We start from the raw sequence: 9115 nt of genomic DNA on the forward strand, positions 1-9115 counted from the left end.
TTATCATACTGTAACAGTATGCGCTATCTCTGCCAAATCAAATTTTTAAAGTTCACTTGCAATTTACCATGAAGTTTTTGCGTAATCTCAACATCCATTCGTAAGTATAAGCTGAAAACTACATTTACTGGAAATATCCTCTCAGAGGTGAAATGACACATGCCAGATCCCTGACCTATAGGCACTTGATAAAATTAGGTGATGTCTATGATGCAGTGCGGCTTCTGGAAAAAAAAAAAAAAAAAGAAAAAACACTAATTGGAAATTTACCTTCGCCAAGTCCAGAGCAGATTAAGGAAAACAGCATTGATAGAACTTCACAAAGCAGAGAACAGAATTCTAGAAACCAGCCTTACAAAGTGTTTCAAAACTCCTGTAAAATATCTATATCTTCATTTGGGTCTCTTAATAAAAGTGAGTTTTCAAGGGGGTTGAGAGTTTGGAGTTTCTGTGTGAATTTGTGAGGAATTATTTCTTTTTGAATGTTGAAAAGGGTGACATGATCCTAATCTCTTTTTCAGCGGAATATTAATAGTGACTATAATTGACTCGGTATTTTTCATCCGGCTGGGCTAGAGAGTTTTGAGAAAAATGCTGCAGCAGTCAACAGGTGAGCTACTGCTGCCAGCAGCTCTTCTTGAAGCACACAGAGCACGAGAAGGGAGATGTTTCCAGCTTGATTTTCTGCCTCACACTGCAGCAACATCACCAGTGTCTCCGCTGAGGATCTCTGGCCTCGCTGGGCTCGACGGGGGCTGTGTGTTACTCCACACTGTTGCCCCCAGACAGTCTGCAGCCTGAGGAAGCAACCTGAGAGAGAAGTCTGGTTTGTGTGTCTTGTTTCTCCTTTTAACTTCTATGGCAGTTTTTGGCTCCCATCAGCCTTCTGACGATGTTACTGCATGAGGGTGACTGTGTCTGAGGGGCATGCACTGGATCACGGAGCTATTTCTGTAAACATGTTTCCTGTCTGCTTTCCTGGTGACATTCTGCATCAGAGACATGTTTTCATCCACTTAGCAGCAGAATCGAGCGATTGTGTGCTGAGGGCTGTGAAAGAGCAGTTGCACTATTTTAGAGCAAGGAGGTCTTTTAAACAAGTGTGGCTTAATCATGAAAGGGATTACGCAGAGAGATGGGACTGAGACAACAGGAAATTGGATTTGCTGATTTAGGATGTAACTGTCCAATGTGCCTATGACTAGGGACTGTATGGAAAGGCACTGGAATGCAAAATTATTCATATCGAGTCTAGGATGGACCTACGTCAATATCGATCTGTTTTATTTTATGGCAGTGCATTGATGACTACACAGGAAAGGTGATGCCACTCTCTTGTTCCAATTTGACAAGAGCACAAATCACAGCTGGCAGTAATTTAAATTTCTTTGGTTATGTATGGAGAAGTTCCTGATGAATAGCTGTGCACTGAAACGGGATGAAACTTCAGTCTCTAGACTGACCAGTCTATGGCTTGAGTTGAAGCACACTGGAGAGGCAAGGAGACCTGTGTGCTGTATATCCTGGTGATCTTTTTAAGGTTATTTTTGTAGGAGGGAAGAATTCCCTTTAAGCCTTTTCTAGAGGAGTTGTAGATTTTTTTTTCTCATTTAGTGCTTTTCTATTTAGTTCCATAGTAAGTTCCATCTCTCTCTCTGGACAAGTATGATGATAAAAATACACAGATCTTCACTCTATCCCATTCTTTTGTTGCTCTGCCAAGTAACAGAGTAGATGACTTTGTTATCCAGAGAATCACTTTGAGGAATTGATTGGGTTGCGTGTGATAAGCTTTCCAGCACTAGTTTGCCAGCATCAAAGCACTGATTTCTTTTTTTTTCCTTTTTTTGCTGTAATGCCTTGGGCAGATGTCATGGAAAGATACAGACACCTTTTTGTTCAGTACTAAATGACAGACATTATTTAGTAAAACTTTGAATAGCCCTGCAAAATCTTATAACTCTACAATGCACTGATTCATGATGCAGGTATTTTTGAAAATTTTTGAGTAACATAAAATTGACTCCTGTAAAAATTCCCGCATGTTCAAAAAACATATTTTTTGGGTGCTTGTATATCCACTATATATAATCTTTCAAAGCGTCTAAATGCTTCTAGGCATTGAATCACTTCTGAAAAGGAAACTGAACATTAAATATGTTCCCGCATCATTTAACTATGTTTGAAATGTATTAGCTTAAAAACATTTAAACTCTCTCTAAGACACCAAAGTTAATCATTTGCAGATTCTCATCTCTTCCACCAACCCAGGGAACCTGCTCTGGGCCAGACATATCCCCAGTAAAACTGAAAAAATTGAGAGAAACAGGGACTGAGAAAGCTCATTGTAGGTTAAGACAGGCTTCAACGAATCCAAGTAAATTAGAGAATGGCAGATTTGCCATGACTTTAAGTAAGTGGAAGCGTGTTTAATGTCCTGATAGTGTTCCTGAAAGATGCCTGAAAGGGTCTCTCCTGATTCGGTCATCCCTAATCCATAACAAAGCACATGCATCTGCAAGCCTTCTCACAGGCATTTTATGGGTGCTGAAAGCTAGATGTCATCATGTACATTTAAATGCATTTACTTGGTTCACAGGGGTGTAAATAGGTGTTCCTGCTTCTTTCAAGGCACCTGTAAGACACTGAAATGCTAGGTGATTTTAAAAGCTGCGTCCTGTGTTGGGCACTACAAGATTTAAAAACAGACCGAGAATGTTTCAGTCAGTCTTGCTGAGCTTGACATTGTACTCAAAATCTGAGTCATTAGTGATCAAAAATTTTCAAGGCTAACAGTTCATTTATCAGTACAACAAAACAGTGAATCGAAAGTAAAAAATATACTGTATTATATATTGCTGTTCTTCAGGGGTAGGTTTGCAAATGGGGTGTGCTAAACACACAGCTGAGGGCCTTGCTACACAAGCCCAATCCAGCAAAACAGATTGTTCACACTTAACCCTTAACCCTCCAAATGCTCTGGCTGACCACTGACTATTTAGTCAATATTGCTCCATTATTGACTGCAGTGAGATTACTCATATATTTAATAACTCTGCTGAATCAGAATATGATTCCATAAACCACATCATTCTGGCGCCTAATTTAAGAACAAAATTCGTATCTACCCAGTGATTTCTGTTTGTTGAAAGTTTCCTCTCTGTGAAAACAGATGACTACTCTGCTCATCTCACCCGCCCAGGCACTCTTTGAACATGTGGAATGTTTGGTGAGCATGTAAGGGTGATCCTTACGTCCTTATGCAGACACGAGGGGCTGACAATGCAGGTCACGGTGAATCAGTGCTTGGCCATTCCTTTCTACTATTTGATATGAGAGCAGGGTTAGGAACTCCTGAATCACAGCTTTGTTTCAGTCTCGGCACTTCTGTTGTTCAACAGATGTAGGTTTTGCATCATCTCCTCTCTCTGGATGATGTGCCTATGAAAGAGGATGACAGCAAGAAAGACTAAAGAGAAGCTTTTCTAGAGTCTCACTCTGCTAAAGATCACTTCTGGGCACCATTTGAGGGGACATTTTAGAGGTGGGTTTGGAAAGCAAAGCTGAGCAAAGGCAGTTCTTGCACTAGATAGCCAGTCTCTCCTGTGGCTGTTGAGGTCAATGTTACAGTGACCCTGCTTGTAATCAAGACTGTCTGAAGGCAAACTGTCCCCAGCAGGACAATCTTTTACAGACTTATAAAAAGATCACCTCTGAACTCTACTGCCCCTAGAAGAGCATGAGGAATTGACAAAATGTGTTATATTCTGATAAATCCTGAGAGATCTCGCTTTGGGTTCAGCTTAATCTGAAACTGTCTGGAGGACAAAGCAGGAAGGAATCTGTAATTGGTTTAGTGATTCCTGTTTACGGCTTATTTTTGTATTCTTAAATTTGTACATGACATGCATTGCTGAGTGACCTTGTAACCTTTTCACTACTAGGAAACTTTTATTTGGGTATCTTTTACTGTGCGCACAGACTCCACAAGCAGAATTGTATGCAGCCTTATGAGTACACACAGTTATTTACTGGGTGGTGTACATAGTAGGTAGTTAGGAGTAAATTAGGACTACACTGAACATTAATAAACTCTTCAGCTTCCAGGCTGACACTCAGTAAGTTTTTCCAAGCTGGACAGTTGTTAGTCAGGTTGGGAGATGCAGCGCTTGTTGCTTCTCAGGAGACGCTGATCCTTGACCTTGCTCAGTCACAGACAACTGGGCCTCAAGTTGAGCTGAGGATGAGCTTAAACTCTGGATGGAGCATTGTGCGTAAGGGAACAGGGGCCAAGACAGGGCTGTGGATTCAGCTTCAGTTTATGCTACCCGCTCTCTCAAAAAGTACAGCTATACAATTCATCCTATTTGTTCCAAGGTCTGAGAGAAGGGTAAACCTCCTTGAGCCAACTGTTTTGTTACCCCTTCACTCTGAAGGCCTTTGAAGCCAGTGTTCAAAATGGCAACACTCACTGAGTAATGTCAATAGACAAAGAAGTCCCCTTTGGATATGAACTTCCAATCGTTCAGGAAAAGTCCATGTGGAAATTCTCTCAGCTGAGCTGATGCTGCTAGAAGCAGCCAGATGGCATCTCTCAAAACAAGAACAAGGAAGAATACCTGCAACAGATGAACTTTGCTGCCCTTTCCACACCCAGTGTTGTGTGACATAATTTTGTATGACACACTATGACATTGTGTGATTCCACATCTATGAAATATTTTTCTATTAAACCAGAAAATGTCACAAAAATTTATCTGTGACTTGGAGAGATGGAATTGTACTTAAAGCTTGTACAAAATAATTATCTACTACCATGAAATAATAATAAAAAACCCCTCTAGTTACACGCTGGAAAAGAGTTATACAGTTATTTTTACCATGCAGCTATCAATGTAATTGCATGATCAACACAGAGACACCCAGAGTAAGATTCAAATCTAGATCGGTAATTTATAAATTCATGCTTTGTTACAATTTGAGCACAAGGTTTAGCATATTTCAAGGTGCTAAAGTTCACTGCTTAGGTTCAACAGTTAGCAACATTTTAATATTAACATTCGGTAGAAATGAAAATACTGCATTAGTTGTTTTAGCACCGGTGCTGAGCATTTTGCTTGTTTCTGCAGAAAGCACTTGTACTCATCTGTCAAATACAAAAACCCAGACAAATTTCAGAATGTAATTATACACATACGTGATGGAAGCACATATGATGGCTATCAACTTGTGTTGCTGTGCCTGTTAATTTCTTTTATCTTTGTGACGATCTTCACCTCCCCATATCCCTTAGAATCCTACTAATATTGGATCTATTTATGTGTACTTCATAAAGTGGAATATATTGACTTTGGTGCTACGTTCACCGGAATGTTCTTAACGCTTCACATAGGACAAAAAGGATGATGAGCCATTGATGTATTGGCCAAGAAGCCAATTAAACAAGATGTAGGAGTTTATTGTTTGTTCTGGTGACCTGTGGAGTTGAAATAAATTATAAACTAGGTTGGAACTTTATCTCTCTTGTCCATGAACACTACAAAAATTCTTCCATAACTAATATCAAAACCAGTTAAGTCCAAATCATATAATTGATCAGGGATGGTAAACTAGCGGGTAGATACTTTCTTCAGTATGGCTTCTTCATGGAAACTAAATGTGAATATAGATTTTTCACAGCCATAATAATGTACATTAGGCTTAGAGTAGTGCTAAGAGACAGCACATTACACTATGCCCCTTATACACATGGACAGTTTTAGAAAATCTTTCTCAGCTCTTTTTCCATGAAGACAATAGTGGTAATTGCTTGAGACTGAAGCATTTTTAGCTTGTTTCTGCCATAGCTTTTAGATGGTTGCTTTTTTCAGCTTGGTAAATAAAGAACTTGTGATGATTAGGTCAGTTCAAGGGATAAAGTTATCCTGGCATAATTAGCATCTTAAGATGTGCCTTCCAGCCTGACTGACGTGGGTTTTTCTATATCCTGAGATGGTATGTCCGCTCTCACAAACTTCCAGACAGTGCAATAGTAGCAGTGTTTACTGGGAAACCCAGAAAGAATTTGACCACACAGTCTAGAACCAGGATCTTGTACTACACACAGGGAAAAGGACCTGTGCAGAATTGGAGAGGTATCCTAGTCCTTTCTGCATGGATGTTATGGTATACACCCCATGAAAGATTCCAATCATAGAGTTACAAATGTGTAAATGGACTAAATTCTCTGATAATTCATGGGGTTTTTGCAGTCAGTAGAGGAAGTAGGTAGGAAGGCAAAGGGACTTTTAACAGTTTTAGTCAAGCATGTCTGTGTCAATGAAGTGCCAGGACATACTAATGCAAGAGGTGGAAAAGTGGTTGGGAGTCATGGGCTTAATCCAAATATTCCAGTGATTTTGAAAACTGATTTTAAAAATTGTTAACCCACAGAGAGTCATAATGCAAAGGTACCACCTGGGACAGGAGGGATTTGCACAAGTGTTGTACATAGTAGGCATATTTGTGAATATAATTTACTTGGTGCAGGAGTTTACTCCAGGTAGAAGCCATGCTTGTGACCTGCCAGCAGGGCTCAGGAAGGGTGAGAGAGGACATCAAGACTCATCTGTTCCACCTACATGACCCCCTCACAGCCTGGGAACTGAAGAGGCGAGCACTCTTCCGCTGAATGTTTCCGCTGCAGGAGGCAAGTCATGAGTTTTCAATTGCAAAATGTTTGTCTGTGTTTTCATTCTGTTTACCATCACATTTCTGAGTCTGCAGAACTGACTCAAGCTAAAGGTATGATGGAACGGAGACTGTGCTTTTGAAATAAAACTTACCTAAAAGAATGAACTGAGGGTTTTCTCCTTATTTCTCCTGAGAAGCATTCAGATAGCTGCAAAGAGAGTGAAGCTGGGACAAGTTTCAGCAAATGACCCCATCCATTTTTTCTAAGCAGGTGATACTGAGGAATAGGAATGCTTATGGGAGAGTGGGGCCAAGCAAGGCAACAGGGTACTGACAGTGTAAATTGGAGGTTATGCTAATCATGCCATTAAGGGATCAGAGAAGGGCAGGTTAGTTTATCACTTATTATTTGTATTTTTTACTCTTCATATACAATTTCTTGACATTTCTTCTGTCACCTATTTGTGGAAGTTGGAAAAGCTGTTTTGCTAGCTGCTGAATGGTAGTGTGCCATCAATCTGCCCTATAAGCTCTAAAAACTCATGGATCAATGTGGTACGGCTATGGGATCAAAGGCAGAGTTTCTGAACTCATCTATAGGACCATGAGCTGTAATGCACAAGGGAGATTCTGCAGACCCAGTGATTCGTGAGGCAGAGCTCATGAGTCAGTAGAAGTTTCCTTTTCTGATATAATACATAAGCCCTAAACAACACTTTTGTTGTTTTTTTCTGTTTTTTTTTTCCAAAGTAAAACTATATTTCTATTGCTGATGTAATTTATCTTTTTAAAATACAATTACATGATAAATCTGGTAAATGCTAAGCAGGCCCTCCATGGAACTAAGCAGATTTCTCTCATCTAAGGATTTAGCTTTAAGAGTTTTTTTAGCCCATCAATTTCAGCACAGTTTTACGTGCTAAAAATAGTAATCAAATCTAACTAACAAACCTAAAACCTCCCAAATCTCTTTCCCCCAGATGATGTAGCTATTTTAGGTAGTACTTGACTTGTATATACATCACACAAGTTTGTATTCCAATGGTGAGATAAACCTTCAAAGTTCTGCTCTTTGCTCAATCTTGTCTAATTGGTTTTCCGTCATTCCCAAATATTGCCATTTCATATATCATTATAACGCTTGTTTTTTGTTAAGTGGAACACATTAAAGAAAATAAAACAAGAGTGAAGAGTAACCAAAAGAAATTTGATAACATCTAGACCAAAGGCAGAAGGTTCAGTAAATGTGGAGCTGCTGTGCATCAGGATTCCTGCAACAGCCACTGCAAAATACTTGACTTCCCAAGAGTTGCCTGTGCCTAATTATTATCCCAGAGAATCTCCCAAGCACTATTTTTTTTCAAGGGACTCTTTCCTGAAAGGATAGAGTTTCTGTCAGTAGAAGACAGTAGGAGTTTCTATCCAAAAAGGGTCCATCTGCCTAGATCTTAAAGGACTCACTTAGGACTCCTGCAGAAAAAGGGCTTTTCTCCATCTGTTTATAAAGATTTGTTTTCATTTTAATTACTTGCTTTTATCAAAGCATCTGGAAATGTTGTGGAAATAATACTGTATGTAAGCTTCAGGGGGAAAAAAAAAAGTTGGAAAAGACTATCATTTGGATTGCCACCCCAAACCCTTCTCAGTCATCCCAAAACAACCTCCCTCAATGAAAATCCTCTTGAGAAATGACAGGAAGGATTAAGAAGACAGCATCTCCTCTTCAGCTTATCTTGATTCAAGAGGAGGAGTCGCTGGGTGCAGCAGGGTGTTGAAGGGAAAAGCAGCCAACTGCTAGAGCAATCGGAAAGTGTTTGGGACACCCAGGCTCAGTTGAAATTTTCACTGGAGATTTTCTGGGTAAACAAGGGGAATCCACCTGATCTCCCTATGACCTGGTTTCTTGTCTGTCAAATAAGGCAAATAGATGGTATTGTAAGACTAGGTGCACTAAAGATTGCTCGGATCATTAAAGGGGCTGGGGGCGGGGTGGTGGTGTTCAGTAATACTGCCACTGCTAGAGAGGTTCTGAGGCCATTTTAGCCAACCCCGCAGCCTGTTACTCCCTTGTCCAACCTAGTGTACTACCTGTGGAATGGGGAGCAAAGTTACAGCAAACCAGATTTAGCAGGTACGGTAAATAAGTGGGTATGGTATGGTATGGTGTGGGTATGGTGTGGGTTTGGTGTGGCGTGGGTATGGTATGGTATGGCATGGTATGGTATGGTGTATGGTATGGTATGGTGTATGGTATGGTATGGTATGGTATGGTATGGTAAAAGCGTACTGATTTACCAGCGATTCTCAAATTTTTTTGGCAGTGCAGTCTACATACATTTCCTCACAGCATGCAGCCACCCATACAGCACACACGTAGCAACTGACAGCCCACTTGTTTTTCACATATCCCCTAAATCAAGCGGGCGGCTCCCCCCCACCCCCC

The sequence above is a fragment of the Egretta garzetta genome, unplaced genomic scaffold (genome assembly GCF_000687185.1).
Source record: "Egretta garzetta isolate BGI_Z169 unplaced genomic scaffold, ASM68718v1 scaffold397, whole genome shotgun sequence".
Classification (NCBI taxonomy): domain Eukaryota; kingdom Metazoa; phylum Chordata; class Aves; order Pelecaniformes; family Ardeidae; genus Egretta; species Egretta garzetta.